Source organism: Equus przewalskii, chromosome 3 (genome assembly GCF_037783145.1).
Source record: "Equus przewalskii isolate Varuska chromosome 3, EquPr2, whole genome shotgun sequence".
NCBI classification, from domain to species: Eukaryota; Metazoa; Chordata; class Mammalia; order Perissodactyla; family Equidae; genus Equus; species Equus przewalskii.
Window position 1 is genome coordinate 9,649,188 of NC_091833.1, and position 17,626 is coordinate 9,666,813.

A 17,626-nucleotide genomic window follows, 5' to 3' on the forward strand; every position below is an offset into this window, starting at 1 on the left:
CCAACATGGGTCTTTGTTGTTTCCTTTTTGTCTCACTTGTCAGTGTAAGTGACAATGTCAATATTCACGTCTGCACAATACTCAGAGAGCCCATTGTGACCACTGAGCAGCCCATCATTGGTGAGGGGTGAGGGAGGCCGGCTCTGAGCCCAGGCTGCAGAGGGCTGATAGGAAATGTACAGGCAGACTGCCTGATGGGCGGAGGGATGCCTGCCTTCCAGCTCTGTGGTACCAGCTACTGTGGGTGGACCAGAGTCAGCATCTCCCCCGAAGCGGGCTTGCAAGGCCGCCCCGCCTCTCTGCCCTGGGGACTTCTGCAGGGTTCCTGCTAGGTGCCCAGTTACCTCTGTCTGTTAGAACCCTGTGGGGTTCCTGACTAGGCGTGGCCTGGGATGCAGGAGAGGCAGCTTGACCTGGCCTTGACCTATAGCTGTGACCTGGTCAGGGCAGAGCCTCCTCCTTCAGCTGCCCCCCTTGAAACATAAACCGATCCCCTCGCCCCCTCCTTCAGTCCACCTGTGGCTTCCCACTGCGCAGGGACTAAGATTGCGCCTCCCTCCCTATCTTCGCACCCTGCTCTCTGGCCTCATCTCTCTTGCCCCCATGCTCCAGCCACACTTACCAGCTGCCTGTTTCCCCAACACTCTGAGCTCGTGTCCACACAGCCCAGCATGAAGCCTGGCGTCTAGTGAGCACTTGGAAAATGTTTGTTGAATGAATGAATGAAATACATTCACTGAGAAGCTGTATGATATAGAGATAAATGACGATCTAACAGAGATGTGGGTTCAAATCCCGGCTCTGCCATGTATTGGCGATGTCCTCTGGGGCCAGTTACTAAATCTCTCTGGGCCTCAGTCTCCTCGTCTGTGATAAGAGTACCTCCTTCACAGGATTGTTGTGGGGATTACACGAATCAGTCCATGCAGAGTTCTTAGGAGAGGGCCTGGCACGCAATGAGGCCCCCGGGAGAGTCGGATGACAGTGTTCTCATAGGTAAAGTGCTCCAGCACTTTTGAGGTTCAGGGGTCCAGAGGCTGCCTTCCTACTGGGGAGGATGGGATAACTCCAAGAGGGCTTCTTGGAAGAGGCATTTGAACCAGGCCATGAAGGAGGGTGGGTGGATTTCTCTCGCAGTGATCAGGAGAGAAGAGGGACACCTGGTCCCAGTAAGAGGCCGGTGGGCAGGGTGGGCCTGCCCCGGGGCTGTGCTGAGCCGCTCTCCATGCCTCCCCGGAGATGGGCACAGCGCGAGCTGCCCCGCTCTGGGCCCACAGCCTCCTGTCCCTGCGGTCTTGACATTTGGTTTGCACCCATTTCCTGTGTTTGGTGGCTACACAGAGAGCACCGCCTCTGAAGAGACACGGGGAGGCCCCCGGAAAACCCACCAGGGGGAGGTGACTCAGTTTCCCCATCCCAACCACGGTAGAACCCAGTCAACTCAACACGGGGCAAACCTGGAGAGGTCCCCCGGGGCCACATGAAGACGACTCCCTCAGTGTCACGGAACGCCAAGGATGTGGCCTGACGCCACTGACTCATGTGGGTCTGGGCTAAGCCCTCTGACTCTGAGAGCCCTCAGTCTCCTCACCTGTCAAATGGGGACAGACGTGCCTCAGAGTCACTGGGACGGTCGAGTCCCCTGTGGCACAGTGCACATCAGAGCGGTTCCCTGCTCCAAGTCTTCTCCCATGACACACCTGGGAACACTGCGGGATGGGTCCCACCCCAATTCACAGATGGGGAACACTGAGGCTCAGAGAAGGGCCCTGACATGCTCAGCCCCACCCTGCCAGCGAGTGGCGGCCCAGGAAGGGGACCGGGTCTCCTGATCCCCAGGCAGGGTGCAGATGGATGATCAGGTATAGACGGAACCTGGAAGGTGAGTGTGACCGAAGGACGCAGATGGTGGAGGGTGATCCCATCCTGGGATGCAGGGTCACACTATCCTGAAGAGGGGAGCCCATCCCCCCACAGTGGGGATGCTGGGGCTGATCTCAGGCCTGGCTCCCGAGCGGTGGGCTTGTACACACACATCTGGCCGTGGAGATCTCCTTCTTCCAGATGTGGCCCAAAGGGCGAAATGTTTTCTGTTGTTCTAACTGAAGGAGCAGGGGCCAACTCCATTCGACAGACAGGGAGGGCACACTGAAGCCACAGGGGCTTTAAAAGGTCAATAAGCTCCGTCTTCCTCTGCATCTGGATATGGCAGACGTCTACCCAGCCCTCCCCAGGTGCCAGCCGCCATGTGGCGCGTGGAGGCCACGCCAGGGTCCTGCTGGGGTGCGAGGTGTCAGAGCCGGGCCGTTCAGCCCCTCCACACTTCCCGTGTCCCCAGACGGGGAGGGATCTGCATGTCCCGAGGCTTCTCCTGGGTGGGGTGGGGGTGAGCGTGAGGCTGGGCTTACCCAGGGTCAGATAAGGGCCCCAGTCCTGGGTCAGGCCACTTGGGGACGACCTTGGATGTGTTACTCCCCTCCCTATGCCTTATCTGTAAACTCCGCATTAAAAAGAGGCTCCTGCTCCATAGGGTGCAGTGGGGAGTCGGTGGGAAACCCACAGGTCCTGGATGGGGGTCCTAGAGACCAAGGCACCAGCCCCACCCATGCTCCACCGCAGCTGCTCTGGAGGGCCCTGGGCTTTGCCGAGGCAGAAGCACCTTCCTGGTCCCATCCCCTTTCCTTCCTTTGCCTCTACAAGGCAAACAGGGCAAAGGCATGTGTCCTCATTTAATAGAGGATCTGAGGCACAGAAAGGTTGAGCAACCTCCCACAGCCAACTCCCAGGGCTCCAGCCCCAGACTGACAGAGTGGGGTGATGACATCACCTGCCAGGGGCCCTGACGGCGGAGCTGGGCGAGGTGGAGGATGGAGCGTGGGTGTCAGGAGTGGGGGAGACACCCACGAACATACGGGAAGTCACTGACTCCCCTGGTGTCCTTATCGGGGTAGGTGTTTCTCTCCCGGTGCCCCCTCGTCTGTGCTCAGCCTGAGGTGTGGGGGTGGGGGGCACAGTTTCCTGCTGGGTGAGGCCAGCGTGCATGCCTGTGGGCAGAGCAGAGATAGCATCAGCCGTTGGACATTTGCCAGGGGAAGAGGGGTGAGGAGGTGATCTGGGGACAAGGAACCCCAAGGGGGTCTGGGCTAGCCCCAAGGAATGTGTCTGAGCTGTGGCCAACAGCTAGAGCCCTTCCTCAGGGGCCTGGAGCTCCCCAACACTTTACCAGACCTGGATCCACCCTTGCTCCCAACTGTCCATCCGTCCATCCATCCTTCCTTCACCTCCCTGGTCTCATCTCTACTTCACCTCCTTCATTCAGCTATGCCTGGCTCCTCCCTGTTCCTTAAACACACCACCCACCCATCCTCCCACCACAGGGCCTTTGCATGTGCCCTTCCTGCTATCTGGAATGCTCCCACTCCAGACATTGCAAAGTCCACCTCCCTCGCCACATGCAGCCTGTGCTTGAGTGTCACCTTCTCAGAGAGAATAAACCATCCTCCATCACTCTCTTCCCCCTACCTTGCTTTATTTCATCCCGTAGTTCTTGCCACTGGACATATTTCATATTTATTTCATATTCATTATCTGTCTCCCTCCAGCTCTAAGAGGGCAGAGGGTTTTGCATTTTGTTTACTGCTGTGTCCCCAGGTCCTAGACCAGCGCCTGGCACGCAGCAGACTCTCCATAAATTCTTGCTACATGCCTGGCTGAGTCCCTCCACCTGTCCGTCCTTCCCTTGTCCATTCTAACTGCCCACATTTCCTCCCTCACCTATCGCTCCCTGGAATTTCTCTGCACCAGGCCCTGTGCTGGGGCCTGAGTTTGGTGATCTGGCAGGGCGCACTTCCGAGGAAGAAATGATCCCAACACTGAGGGATGGGTCCCAGGTGAGGGGGAACCCAGGGGGGCTGTGGGGGACGCATGCGGGGGAGAGCCGCAGCAGGCTCCCAGGGTGCATTGTGCACACTCAGTGCCTCGCCCAGGCCGGCCCACGGCGGTACGTGATCCAGACTTTGTCCGGTGAATCAATGACTGCCTAGGTGCTTCTTGGAAGGAGTGGTGGCTCGGTTCTCAATAATGGGGACATTGGGAGTGGGGGTGGGGATCAGAAGCCAGCTGGGGGCGTGGGTGCCTGGGTGTGAGAACTGCTGGTCTCAGGTGAGCCCTGAAGGCTGGATCAGGGGCCGGGTGGACAGGGTTGGGAGGCCAGTGGTCCAGGAGGAAGTGAGACGGGGGTACCCTGGGCCTCTATGGGGGCCTCTCAGATGGAGCAGAGCCTGCCTGGACCACTGCCCTCCACGCCCCGGGGATACCGGAGCAGCTGTCCCAAATCCCTCCCATCTCCCATCTCCCACCCCTGCCTGACCCTGTGTCAGTGTCAGTTCCCACTTTGTGTCCTGCAGGGGGCTGGACGTCCTGAGAGCAGTGACTGTGTGCCCCATTCCCCATCCTCCCGCATACCACCCTGGCCTCCTGCCTCCAGCCAGCTGCTGGCCGTGGCTTGTTTTAATTGCAGGCAGGTGAGCGTGGGCCCAGCATTCAGGTGGGGCTGATCTCAGGAGGCAGGCAGGAGGGAGCCTGCAGACTCGGTAATTACATATGGGGGGCAGCACCCCCAACAGCCCGAAGGGGGGCCACTGGGTCTCAGAGACATTCAGGAACTCCCCCAGGCTCTCCCAGGCGTCTCAGGGGGCCAGCAGTCCGTGTGTCCCTGGGCAGAGGTGCCGAAAGCCCACGGAGAGCTGACACGAGGGGTGGGGGAGCTCAGCACCCGAGGGGCTGGTCAGCCCCCGCAGGGAAACCAGGAACGAGAGAGGGAGGTGGCAGCAGCAGGTGTGGGCCAGCCGGAAATGGGGCGAGACGGGCAGGCGGAGCCTCACCTGGGGCCACCTGCCCAGACAAGCTCAGCCTGGAGCCTGGGAGCCCTGGGAGGTGGTGCGAGGGGAGGAGGCGGCCTCGGCAGAGCCGGGCCAGCGGCCTGCCTGGACCTGGAGGTAAGAAGCTGCTGTTTGGGGTGGGGAACGGGGCAGGAAAGGTCAGTGGGGTGTGGCTCCCAGCCGGGCCCCCTTGGTCTCAGCCACCCCAAGATCTAGTTCAAGAGGGGCACATGTGAGGCCTGGCCCTCGGCCTGCCCAGGGTTCTGGGCAGCTCTGGAGGCCCTGGCTGGCCCGGGTTACCCCTTGCTGCTCCGGGTGTGGGCTGGGCGTGCTCAGCGCTGGTCGTCCAGGCACAGGGAAGCAGGCAGGGTGGGGGGTGCACTCCGTGCTCAGGTGAGGAGGCTGCAGAGGTGGAGGGCCAGGGTGAGACGGTGGACCCCGGCGCTCGCTTGGATGGGGAGCAGGAGGCGGCCCGTGCCCCAGCTGCTCCTCATGCTCGAGGGTGTTTCCTCCTGGGAGGCCACGGAAACCGGTTTGCCAGCAGGTTGGCCCCGGCTGTTTGACTTTTGACAAGGAAGAGAAAGGCAGCCTCTCCCTGTGAGCCAGCGGAGGGGACAGGGCCCGCCCCATCTGGCCAGCACGGGGTCCCCCTGCCTCTCCCCAGCCCCTTCACCTGGCAGTGCAGGCCTCCCCACCTTGGCTTCGAGAAGCAGGAGGTGAAGGTCAAATTGCTCCTTGACCGGCTGCTCTCCACCTCTGGGCCTCTGTGATGAGCATCATAAACGGTGGCCGAGGACACACCAGGTTGGAGGAGCCATCATGGAGGAAAAGGCCCAGCCTGGCCAGTGCTGCCCACAGGCCTTCCTGCTCTGCTCTTTCCCGCTGGGACCATGAGGGAGGCAGGCAGGGGCCGGGGGCTGAGGACAGACTGGAGCGGCAGCCCCGTCCCAGGCAGAGATGGGCGGCTGGGGTGGGGGGCCTGGTGCCCGGCCCGCTCTGCCCCTACCCCTCGGTGCCCTGGGGCATGTGGACAGCCAAACAGGCCGCCCACATTCCCTTTGTTAATGAGGCCACCCCTGCTAATGGTTGGCTGTTGTCGTTGCTGTGTTCCGCCTGCTGAGCCATCTGCACGCAGCCCCTAGGGGGAGACCCTGGGGACCCCCAGCTGGGGGGCAGAGGCACCTGCAGAAGGCAGTGCTTCTGTGCGGTGTTGGCGGGGGGCGGGGACTCCTGGGCAGAGGCTGGGTGCTCTGTGGGCTTCCCACAGAGAAGGTCCAACTCCAGCTCTTTGTTTTACCAAAAGAGAAGTGAGGGGTTTCCAGGTGTGGAGACCGAGGCACCCGCTTTGTGACTCCCCAGGTGGGTATCCTGCAGTTAACACCTGAACACAGTTTTGTGCTGGACACCAATCATCTGCGTGTAGGTGTAGGGGTGGGGCACCCAGGAGGTCAAAGTCGAGATCCTGGGCCCTGGGGACCCTAGGGTAGCCAGTGAGATGGCACATTGCCACTCTCAAGATGAAGCATGTCCTGACGTCTTTGCTCGTTGCTGCACTGTCTTGTGGGTAGTCACTAGACCTCTCTGGACCTCATTTGCCCCCCTTGGCTTGGGAGGTACGATGCGTTACCAGCCGACCAGAGGCATCTGGGTGTCTGAGCAGCTGCCACCCAAACCTCACAGGCCAGGGCCCAGGGAGCAGCTGACAGAAGAGGCATAACTGTGGTGACCCCAGCAGCAGCTGGGATGGCCTGGCTGGGCCCTTGTGTTCAGGAAGGAGGCTCCTAGGGAGGGGTTAGAAGCCTCTGCTGCTCCCCTCATTGGGAGACTTTGTGTTTAAAAGAGAGCCTAAGACAGTGACCGCACCTGTCATTGTTCTGCCTTCGAGATGGGCTGGGTGTCCCCACTTTAACCTGTGGCTACGGAGGCACAGAAAGCTGAGATCTGGGCCCATTTGCTGCCGGGTCCCATGTGTGCTGTTGGAGGGACTATGGGCAATGCTGGCAGGAGTCCAGGTGGGGTGAGGGGCAGTTTGGAGCCCCCCATCACTGGGTCTCCCCCAGGCCTGAGCAGGGTGGCCAGGGTCCCCTGGGAAGAGCTGTCCCCGCAGCTGTCACACCCCTAGGAGGGGCTGCACTTCTGGCTCCAGAGACCAAGTGGGAAGGCACGACCCAGCCCACCCAGCGCCAACCCCTGAGCTGCAAAGGGGGGCCCTGACGTTTACAGGGGCTGGGGCCTCACCTGGGGAACCTGGGCCTCCAGAGCCTGGCCCTCACCTGCTTTCCACGGTCAGAGTGGCCCAAGCTGGCTGGCGTGAGATAGGGTGGAGAGAGGGCTGTGGCCCATCTTTGGGGGGCCCATCCTTGCCCTGGGTTCAGGGGTTTCAGGAAACTGGGAGGCAGGAATATGGCCAGAACGACCTTCTGGGCCTGTTCCGGCTGGATCCAGCCCTCCTGCCAAGTGCACTTGGGGGCTGGGCTGAGGTCAGACGTTCCGTCATGCCTAGAAGTGGGGGTGGCTGCCCTACCGACCTTCTGTCTTGGGTAGCTGGGCACCCAGGCATGCCCGCCTTACGGAGTCAGCAAGGGTGGCCCTCGGAGGCTCAGCCAGCCTGAACTGTGTCTAAGGACCTGCATTCTATAGTGGTCTCCTCCTGGCAGGACAGGAACAGGGTGCCCATGGCGAGGGGGATGTCTGTCTGCCTGCCTGTCTGGGCCCAAGGCCACTTCTTGTTGGCATGTGGTCAAGATGCTACTAGAACCAGGAAGGGGGTACTAGGGGAGGAAACGAGCCTTGAAGTCAGATCCTGGCTCGGATCCTGTGTGACCTTGGGCTGGCCCCCTCCCTCTCTGAGCCTCAGTCCCCTCCTTGTAGCAAAAGGGGCAAAGCGTCCTTGGCAGGGCTGTGGGAGAAAATGCAAGTCATGGGGCACATAGTCAGTGCACCATAGGGGCGCACTGAGTCTGAAACCTTTGGGGGAAGGATTGAAGAGAGGTCAGTGCTGGGGACAGGTGTGGACGCGAGATCCGGGTGGCATCCGGCGGAGTCTTTCCCCTGACCATAAGCCCCAGTGCGTTTGAAACCTGATGCAGGTAGAGGGTGGGGCAGCTGCCTGGGCTCCACCCCCAAGGGAACCAGCTGTGTTGAGTCTGGCTTGGAGCTCCAAATAAGGTCTCAGAGAACAGGCTGGACCCGGCGGTCCGCCCTCCTGTTTGCCTGGCCTTTTCTGCATCCTTGGAGCTGGCCCCAACTGCTCGCACCAGGCCTGGGCTCGAATCTCCATTGGACTTGTCCTGTTTGACCAGCCGGCGGTGCTGCTCGCTCTCCCCGTGTCCTGGGGACGTCAGGCTCCCTGCTCCGTCTGCAGCTGGGGCCTGAGCGGTGCTGGGGGAGGGCAGGTCCTGTGCAGGCACACAGCTGCCTTTGTGAGGGCGGCTGAGTCACATGGACAACACCATCCCTGCTGGGCCCTGGGGCGAGTGTGACGGGAGGTGGCCTTATCATGGGGCTGCGGCTGCCCCCACGCCTGTGGCCAGGAGGCTTTCCCACGGGAATGAACAGGGAGGTAGCTGGAGCGTTGGCTGCAAAGCCCGTGGTCTGGGTCCCAGGACCTGGGTTCGAGTCCTGACTCTGCCGCTGTCATGCTGTGAGGCTTTGAGAAGGCTTCTCTGAGCCTCAGTTTCCACTTCTGCTGAAGGAGAACCACCGCCACTGTCTTGTAGAGGGGATACTGGACGTGAAAGGGCTTTGCAGGCTGAGGAGTGCTGGGCCACTGGGATCTGTGTTGACTTTATGATGATCATGACGACGTTGGCTAACATTTATTGAGCACCTACTGTGTGCCAGGCATGGTGCTCAGTGATTGACAAGGCCACTTGCAAGGGGAGAAGCCTGGGCTTGAACTGCTCTTGTCCACTAAAAACCCACCTCCAAGCAGGCAGCGGTTACCTGTGGCCCTTCCTGTCGGTGGGCACAGCCCTTCAGTGTTTGCGAGGCTGGCTCACCCCGCCCTGGCTGGAGGGCAGAGAGGGAGAAGGGCGGGGCTGCAGGAACAAGCCCCAGTGTGTCCTCCCACTCGCCCAGGCCTATTCACAGTGGGCACCATGGCTCTCTGGCCTCGTATCCCTGTCCTGGGGTCCACATCCTTGCAGATCTCTTCCCACCTCCCTGGCGACCTCATCGCTGTCTCCTTTGCTGCCTGCTCCGAACAATAAAGCTGCTGCAAACACATCCGGGTGCTCATTCGCGCCTGGGCTGGGAGATTTACATATGTGGCCTCATCTGTTATGGTGGTGGTGCTGTTATTGTCCCCACGTGACAGGCGAGGTAGACGGCTGGAGACGCTGCCTGAGTCACCAGCTGGCAGAGCCCAGAGTAGAGGCCAGCTGGCCCAAGCCACGAGTTGGAGCTCCCAACCTCTTGGTGGCAGCATTGCCCACTCTCGCCCATCCCGTAACACGAAGCCTTTCTGCACTGCCCGCCACGCCTGGCCACTGTCACCAGCCCGTAATGCTCATGACCTTCTGTAGGCCTGGGGGACCCTTGCCTTTCACACCCGAGCCCTAGCAATGTGTTTCCAGCTACCTGTTGGAAGCTCCCTCACATGTCGCAGGGGCACCCCCATTCCACTGTGCCCCAGGGCAGCCTCTTCCCTGCCCCTCAGATCTGCCTCCCACCCGTGTCCCCCCACGCGTGAAGGCAGTTTCTGAAGACTTCTCCCCTCTCACATGAGGGGTCGGGTCCTAGCCCTTCTTCTGGTTTCTTCGACCACACTCTCCTCCCCAGCCCCCGCTCTGTGGTCCCCTCCAGTGCCCTCGCTGGACCTGGCCTCCCCTCCCCTCCTCCACCCATCGCCCTCCGCGGTTGCTGGGACAAGCCCCCGGAGTCTAGCCCAGGGTTTCGGCTGCTTTAACAAGTGCTGCAATCACTTGGGCATCTGGTTCAAATGCATATTCTCATGCAGCAGGTGTGGGCACACCTGGGATGCTGGATTTCTAAGTCCTCGGGTCATGCCATAGGTCTGGGGACGACATTTTGAGGGCTGACCACACCCCTTCCTCCCAAACCCCTTCTCTGGCTTACCAGGCCTTTGAGGAAACCCCATCAAAAGCAAACGCCATGCTTTCGGAACCTTCCGGAATCTGCCCCTACTCCCCTAATTAGATCCCGCTTCTTCTGGAGAACGGCTCCTGTGTCCCAACTCGCCGCCTCTGTTGATGCTGTTCCCTCTACCCAAGTGGCCTTCCCACTGGTCTCTGTTTATCAAAACCCCTCCTTCAAGACCCATTCAGGGCTCTGGAGCAAGGCTCCACCCTGGCTCTGTGGCTGAAAGGCGTGGACAGCCCCTTGCCCTCTCTGTGCCTCGCTCGCTCTCTGTGAAGTGGGGACAGTGACTGTCATGAAAGCCCAAGGAGATGATGCATATGAAGACCCTGGCCAGGGCCTGACACCTAAGAGCTGCCTGGTTGGAGCCTACACACATCTGGGAGCCTAGCCCCAGACCAGCTGTGTGGCCTTGGCTGAGTTACTCTGTGTCTCTGACATACCAGGGGGACCCAGCCCCCAGGGTTGGGAGGATGAGACGAGAATGATCCACGTAAAGTAGAGTGTCTTCCACGGCGAAGCCTCCAGACAGAGCGGCTGTCATCAGTCCTGTTATTAGTGCTAATGACAGGTAGTATTGTGATAAATAATAATTTATTTGGTTTCTCTCCCTTGACTCCCAGAGCCCTCTGGAGCTCTGTGGTGCTGATAATTGACTCTCTGGAATCACCCAGTGTGAGCCAGGCTCGTCTCCCCACGCCAGCCCCGGAGCCTGGCATGGTGTCCAGCCCAGAGTAGGTCTCTGAGAAGCCCAATGGTGAGAGGGCAGGCAGAGCTTGGCAAGCCAACTCCTGCCCTGGCTGGGCTGCCCCATAGGCCTTTCCTATGTGGTCGGGGTGGCAGCTGGCTTCAGGCCTCTTGTCCCTCGCGGGTGTCCAGCTTGCCGGGCCCCTGCCGTCTGCAGAGAGTGACGCCTCCAACTCTCCATCTGTGTCCTGTTGGCCAGCACCCTCTGTGGGCTGTGTGTGTGTGTGGGGGGGACTGCTCCCCTGCTGGCCAGGACCCTGGGAACAGCCGAGGCTGCCCCAGCTACCAGCCGGCCCGGCCCTGAAGGACAGAGCTTGGGGAAACTGAGGCTTTGAGGTGGCGACTTGCCCCGGTTCACGGCATGTGAGGGACTCTCCATCCTTTGCTGGATAACTCACTTCCACTCCCTCGTTTCCTGGCCCCCCAGTGTGGGCCGGCCCTTCCTGCCCTGACAGCGAGGGAGTGCCCACTGTGGCCTGGGAGGGAGCAGCGGGCCGGACGTGGGTCAAATGCCCACGGTGCCCGTCTACTGCAGGCATCAGCCACAGCCTGGACAGCGAGGCTTCCTTCTGGAAGCCCTGGCCCGGGGTCTGCCTGCACTGCACCGGGCGGCTTCATTGCCTTCCTCTCCCTGCAACTTGATTTATGCCGGCAGCTGAGGGGTGTGCTTCCCCTCCAGGAACCTCTGCCTCCCAAGCTACCCAGAGAGCTTCCATTCCTGTTGCATGTGGCGAGTTTTACAGGCCCCGTCTTTCAGGATGCAAATCCCTGTGAGAGAGAAGGGACCTACGGCGCCCCGAGCATCCTCTGCGTCCAGGCCCCGCTCCAGGGGTCCGGGGGGACTGGATTTGAGAGTGGTTAGGGGAGCCAGTGTGGGGCCAGACTGCCTGGGCTTCATCCCGACTCCACCACTTGTCAGCTGTGTGACTTTGGGCGAGTTAATTCCCTTCTCTGGGCTTCATTTCCCTGCCCTGTGCTCTCCCTTCTTCACCATTCACAGTGAATATTTATTGAGGGCACATCAAGGGCCAGGCCCTGGTCTGAGTGACATGTTTTCTTCCTCACCACTGTCCCGTGGCACTATGCTGATGGCACGAGGGAAGAGCCTGGAATGTAGTAAATGGCCAGTAAACGTAGTCATTATTATTATTACTGTTATCATTGTTGGTGTCATCACTTACCCTCATTACGTTGTGAAATCCTGACAGCACCTGTGACTTGGGACTCATTTATTCATGTCACAGGGGTGAAGAAAGACAGGGAGTGGCCCCTCTGCAGGGTGGGCCATGGGCCATCTGAAGCTTCCTGACCCCAGAGAGGCCCCGAACCTTAGTAGTGGGGGAGCTGCTGACAGAGGCCAGCAGCCAGAAAGGGGATGAGGGTGTCGGCCTATTTCCAGATTTCTCTCTCTGAGCTTTCGGAGCCACCAGAAAAATGGTTCCTCACCTGGGCCTCCGTTTCCCCTTTGGCCCAGCAGACGGACCAAGGGAGTCTGTTTCCACAAGTCCCTGGGGTCTCGGAATGTTCAAACTGTGTGTGCGTGAGGAACGTCGAGATGAGTCCCTTTGCCGGGATGGCTAAGTGAGGCTCAGGGAGGGCTCAAGGTCAAGCGGCCAGTGGTGCGTGGCCTGGCTGGCTGCACGCCAGGCTACTTGACACCCCCCTCCCCGGAGCGCCTTCCGCTCTGCCGGTCAGTGCCGGCTCCTCTCTGCTGCCAAGGAGGCTGGACTCTCCTTCAGGAAGGGGCAGTTGTCGCCTGGGAGTGGGGGCAGCATCAGAGAGGCCTGTTGCCATAGCAACCCTGGCCTCTCTGTGGGAACTTTGGGGAGAAGAGCCCTGGGAAAGCGACAGATGGAGGGCGAGGAGGCAGAGTTGTCCCCGACCGGCGTTGGTCCGGGAAGCCTGGCACCTGTCTGCCTGGATGGGGGCGAGACTGAAGTGCCCTCTTGCCCAGTGCTGAGTCATGGGCATCCCCCGGGGTGACCACCTCAACTCCCTCAGCGCTGGCCCCTCCCAGCCTCCCTCTGAGAAGTCCGTGACTCGCGTATGGTCCAGTCATCCCCAGCTGAGCTAGGGAGGAGGGAGGAGCCCAGCTGGGGCAGGAGGGGGCGTCCCCCCACCAAGCACGCCCTGGCGCCTCCTCCCCGCCCCCGTTTGCGCTGGCTGCCCGCCTTGCCCTGCCGCAGGACTGGGCTGGGAGCCTCCCACACTCACCAGCTCGCTCGGCGGCGGGCCCACGGCTGGCAGGCTGAGCCTCAGAGGTGGATCTTGAAGGGTGGCTCAGCTGCCTGGCCCCACGCAGGACCTTCCTCCCGGCCCCAGGTACCAGATCAGGGGTGCGACAGCAGGAGGGAGGAGGGTGGGACGTGTGTGGCAGCAGCGGGTAGAGGTGGTGGTGGAAGGGGAATTGACTGTCTTGGTATCTCGCGGGAGCTAGCCCACATGAGCAGTGCTGTGTGGGGTCTCTAGAGTTGGGGGTGGATGGACCGGGAGTTGCCTGGGAAGGGGACAGGGCCGAGAGGATGGAACCTCCCAGAGCCAGTAGTCATTTGTTAGCCGGGGGAACTGAGGCTCAGGGTGGTATAGTGAGTGGGCCCAGCAAGCTGGGGTCTGCTCTCCTGGCTCTGAGATAACTGTTTGCTCCTGCTCCCACTGTGCAGATGGGAGAGCTGAGGCTCTGAGAGGTAGGTAGCTTCCCCAAGGTCACAAAACAGCCTGGGATGGAGAACGAGGGTCCAGCCTCGGGGAGGGGAGGCTGCTGCAGGGGGCTCTTGAATGTAGCTTTGCCTACAGCTGCCCTGGGGCTGGGTCCACGCCCCCGAGGGAGCCAGGGGTGTCTGGCTCTTCATCCATCACACAGGCCACCTCTGGGAGGAGATGGTCCTGGCCATGGGGTCTGCACATGGGGGACCTGGGGTGAGAGCATGTGCTGGGAACCAGGGGCTGCCACATGTGGAAGCAGAGGCTGAGGGCTGCAGAGCCCCCTGCCCGACAACCACCAGACCTCAGGGCCCCCATCTGCTGGGCGCTGATAGGACCTTCCCGCTGGGGCCTCCGCAGCAGCCGCCCTGTTCCATCTGGGGACTGCTGGTTGCTGCCCTCCCCACTCCCCACTTCCCCACCTCCCCAACGAGCCTCCTTCCTATGGCACCGAGTTGGGGTCTCCCACGGCCCCGTGGGAGGGACTGGTGCTCACTTTACTGAGGAGAGTTGGGGGGCAGGAGGTGAGGTAGGACCCCGCTTCTCCCCACCCCCCGCCCTCTGCCTGGAGCAGCTCTGCCCTGGGGTGGGTGGGGTGGGGAGGAACAGCCTTTGTGACTCCAGAGGGCCAAGGAAGTTATTCATATAAACGCTTGTTGAGCACCTACTGTGTGCTGGTACTGTCCAAGGGCTGGGGGACATGGCTGTGAATGAGGCAGATAAGGGGTCTTAGAGCACATGGGTGGGGCAGACCCAGAGCCAAGCCCCCAGCCCCCTCGCCGCAGTACCCCGAGGGCAGAGGATTGGTTCCTTGGAAGGAGTCTCCAGTCAGTGAGAGCCTCGGGCTGCTGAGCTGGCTCCCCAGAGCCCAGGCCAGGGGTCCGTGGGGTCTTCCTTGCCCACGTCTAGAGGGAGGACTAGCTCTTGGGGCCACATCTGACCCCTCTTTGCTGCAGGGACTCCAAGGGGCTGAGATGCAGACCAAGCTCTGTCGTAACAGCCCTGTGGCCGCCTTGCCTGGCCTCTCTCTGAGCCTCAGTGGCCCCAGCTGCTTAGTGGGCATGTGTGGACCCAAGGGCTGCCCTGGCCGCCGTGGTCCTGGGGCCGGGCTCCAAGAGGGCTGGGTCGTGGAGGACACCGCCCCAGGCGAGGCCCATGGGGAGAGGCTGTACCGGGCAGCGTGCGCGGTTGTTGCTGGTCTCGGCACCCTGGGCCACGGGGCAGGTGCCAGTCAGCCTGGCTGGGATACCCCCATCTTGTCAAGGACACAAACAAACAAGACGGTTAGGGTCTGAGGCTGAAGAGTGAGATAAACTTGCCAGTAGAGGGCGAGAGGGCTTTCTGCCCTGGGGGGACCCGGAAGGTGCTGCAGGGGCGCTCCGGCTGGGCTTGGGGACCTGTGGGGTGTGGGGAGGGGTGTGCAGCACGTGCATGAGGACTGGGTGGGGGGCATTTCGCAGAGGAAACTGCCTGGGAAGAGGCTGGGGAACGCTGAGAGCCGGGGGTATTGGGCAGGCGATGGCACTGGAGACCTGGTGTGGGCATTTCATGGGGTCTGGAGTGCCAGGCCGGCAGGTCCCAACCTGCTCTGCAGAGCAAGGGATGGTGGGAGGACTCAGGCAGCGCTGCAGCCTGCAGCCAGGCCAGGGGGTGCCGGGTGTGGGCTGAGTGCCTAGACTGCCACCCCAGCAGGATGGAGAGGGCAGGGCTGGTGATGCGGGGCTGGCTGGGCTGCCCCAGGCCCTGGCTATGGGGCTCAAGCTCGTGCCTGGAGGGCAGCTCCATGGCTGTGGGGACAGAAGGGGAGGTGGCCGCTGAGCCCAGGGGATGGCAGGTGAAAGAGGGAGCAGAGCTGTGGCAGGGTCTGTGTTGTGGGGACGGCCTTCCTAGCAGGGCCTGGCATGACAAAGGAGGGGGAGGGAGGCGGACAGCCATGAAGGGGGCCACCTGGACTCTGCGCCAGCTGAGCCGGGCCCCAGGGCACTTCATCCTCAGCAAGAGCAGCGTGTGGGTGGTGGGTGGTGGGGCTGGGGGCTGTGCCCCTTAGGGATGCAGGTGGGCTTCTCCATGGCAGGGTGAAGAGTCAGGGGCAGAGCTGGTGGAGGATGGGGCAAATGTGGTAACCTAGCCCCAAAACCCACTGCCGCCACCGCCTCCTCCTGAACCAGAGCCTGGGCAGGGCTTGGCACCCTCGACTCCCTCCGGGGATGGCCCTGTGGACCCCGCCTTCTGACTCACAGCAGATGGGGCATCACGTGAGCAAACCCAGCAGCCGGAGGGACCAGGACCCCGGGGACCAGGCAGATGGCATGTGGGGGCGGGGCAGGGCTGGCACAAAGGGGACTCTCAAACGGGGTGGGTGGCGGTGACCGGCCTCAGCCTCCCCAGGCTGACACCTTGCCCTCCACCAGTCTGGTCCTCACGCCCCATCTGGAGTTCCTGGAGGCCCTCGGGGAGCCCTGTGGATTCTGGGGTGAGGCCTGGGCTGGCGGGGAGAGGGCCCACGGCTGGGGGAGGAGCTTGGGCACAGTTTCTGACCCCTGCCCGGTGCCAGCCTGCCCTGGCACAGGTGGGCTGAGACACCTCCCCAGGACCCTCAAGCCCTAAACTCTCCCTGGTCCCCCAGTGGCTGGGCCTGGGCTGGAACCATCCCGGACCTTCCTGGCCCCCAGACTCCGTGGGGCCCTGGCCAGTGCCTTGCACACGCCTCTGTTCCCAAGGCTCCCATGGAGCCCACTGCAGAGACGGGGACGCTGAGGACACTGAGCGCAGGGGGCTCACCCGTGAGTAACTGCTTGTCTCTGGGGCTCAGAGTCTGCACTCTCATCCACCATGGCCTCCTGTCCCCTCAGTGGGAGGGGCTCCCTGGCCAGGCAGGCTCCGTGCTGGGTGCTGGAGGGCACGTGTCCTCGTCTCGAGCCCACCCCTGTGCTGCCAAGCCCACACTCCTCTGGGGTGGCAGGACCGCAGAGATGGCGAGGCCACTTGCCTGGGGAGAATCCTGGCCTTGCTCCTCTCTGGTAGTGTGAGCGTGGGCGTCTGCCTCAGTTTCCTCCTCTGTAAAAAGTGAATAATGACAGCGTCTACGTCAGGGAGCCGTTGTGAGTATGAAGGGGTTAACATAGGAAAGTGTTAAGAACACTGCCTGGTCCGTACAAATGTTAGCCTTGTCATGACCTCCCCACTGAGCAGATGGGTGCACGAAGGTCCAGAGATAACTTGTAATAACTTGGGGGACTACTTCCTGCCTCATCCCCCTACCCCCAGGGGAGCTGGAGGCACCTGGGCACTGGCAGGACCCACTGCCCACCTCTGGCTGACTTGTGCTTTGGCGGGGAGGCCGGTGCAGTGGGCACCGAGCTCCTGGGTTGGCACCGGCTCTGGCTCAGGCCGTTGATGGTGAGCGAGGCAGTTCCAGGCAGGCAGAGATGAAAGCTGAGCCCTGGCAGAGCTTCCAGGCACCAGTGGACAGGCCTCTGCATTAGAGGGAGATGGCCTGGGGGCAGGGGCCTCGTTGTCGGAGCCGGCCCAGCTCCGAGCTCCTGGAAGGCTGGCGGTTCTGCCGCTAATGGCTCCAGAGCAGCTCTGGGCCACTTAAACTCCAAAGCAAGCACCAAGGAGAGATGGCGCCGCCTCCACCACCTCGCAGGGCCCTGGCCCTGGCCCTCTAGGCCCATGTGGGAAAGGGGAGGGCTTCAGGGGCAACCTTCCTGGACCTCAGTGTCCTTACCTATACACAAGGATGACAATACCACCCCTGGCAGGGTTGTTGCTGGAATATGGGGCAAGCAATGGCTGCAAAGTGGGTGCTTGGCACAAGGTGGGGCTTTGCGGGGTCTGCCTTACATCTCGGTTGAAGGCTTTGTCTGCAGGATCATGTGGTGGGTGAGTTAGAACTTGGTACAAATCCTTGAAAGGCAACCTTGAGCAAGCCACCATGTCTCTCTAAGCCTCATTATTTAGGCTGTAAAATGGGGGTGAAGATACCCAAGTCTCTAATATTTAAATGAGATGCTGTGGGGATTAACGGAGACAGCCACACAGTGTAGGGGCCCACGGCAGGAGGCCCCCCTCCCCAGCTGTCCTGGACCTTGGTCCCTCCACTGCCCAGCTCGGCGGTCCCTCTGGGAGAAGCAACACAAGGTGGGTGGCTCTGGGGCTGCCTGGTTCTTTCCTGGCTCCATCAGCTGTGTGAACTT

The 17,626-nt window shown here is 61.6% G+C and overlaps 1 protein-coding gene across 6 annotated transcripts in view; it reads left to right on the forward strand.

Annotated features, from left to right (window-relative positions):
* Positions 1-2,728: 2,728 nt before the first annotated feature.
* ADGRG1 (adhesion G protein-coupled receptor G1) overlaps positions 2,729-17,626 on the forward strand; it is a 41,429-nt gene continuing 26,531 nt past the window's right edge. For 2 of the 6 annotated variants that reach the window (XM_070611955.1, XM_070611962.1), the window contains exon 1: positions 4,707-4,997. The gene's annotated coding sequence lies outside the window, so the exon portion shown is untranslated. Of the gene's footprint in view, positions 2,948-4,706; positions 4,998-12,008; positions 13,412-17,626 lie in introns of those variants that run through there. The other 4 variants (XM_070611954.1, XM_070611961.1, XM_070611959.1 and 1 more) reach the window with 3 other exon arrangements.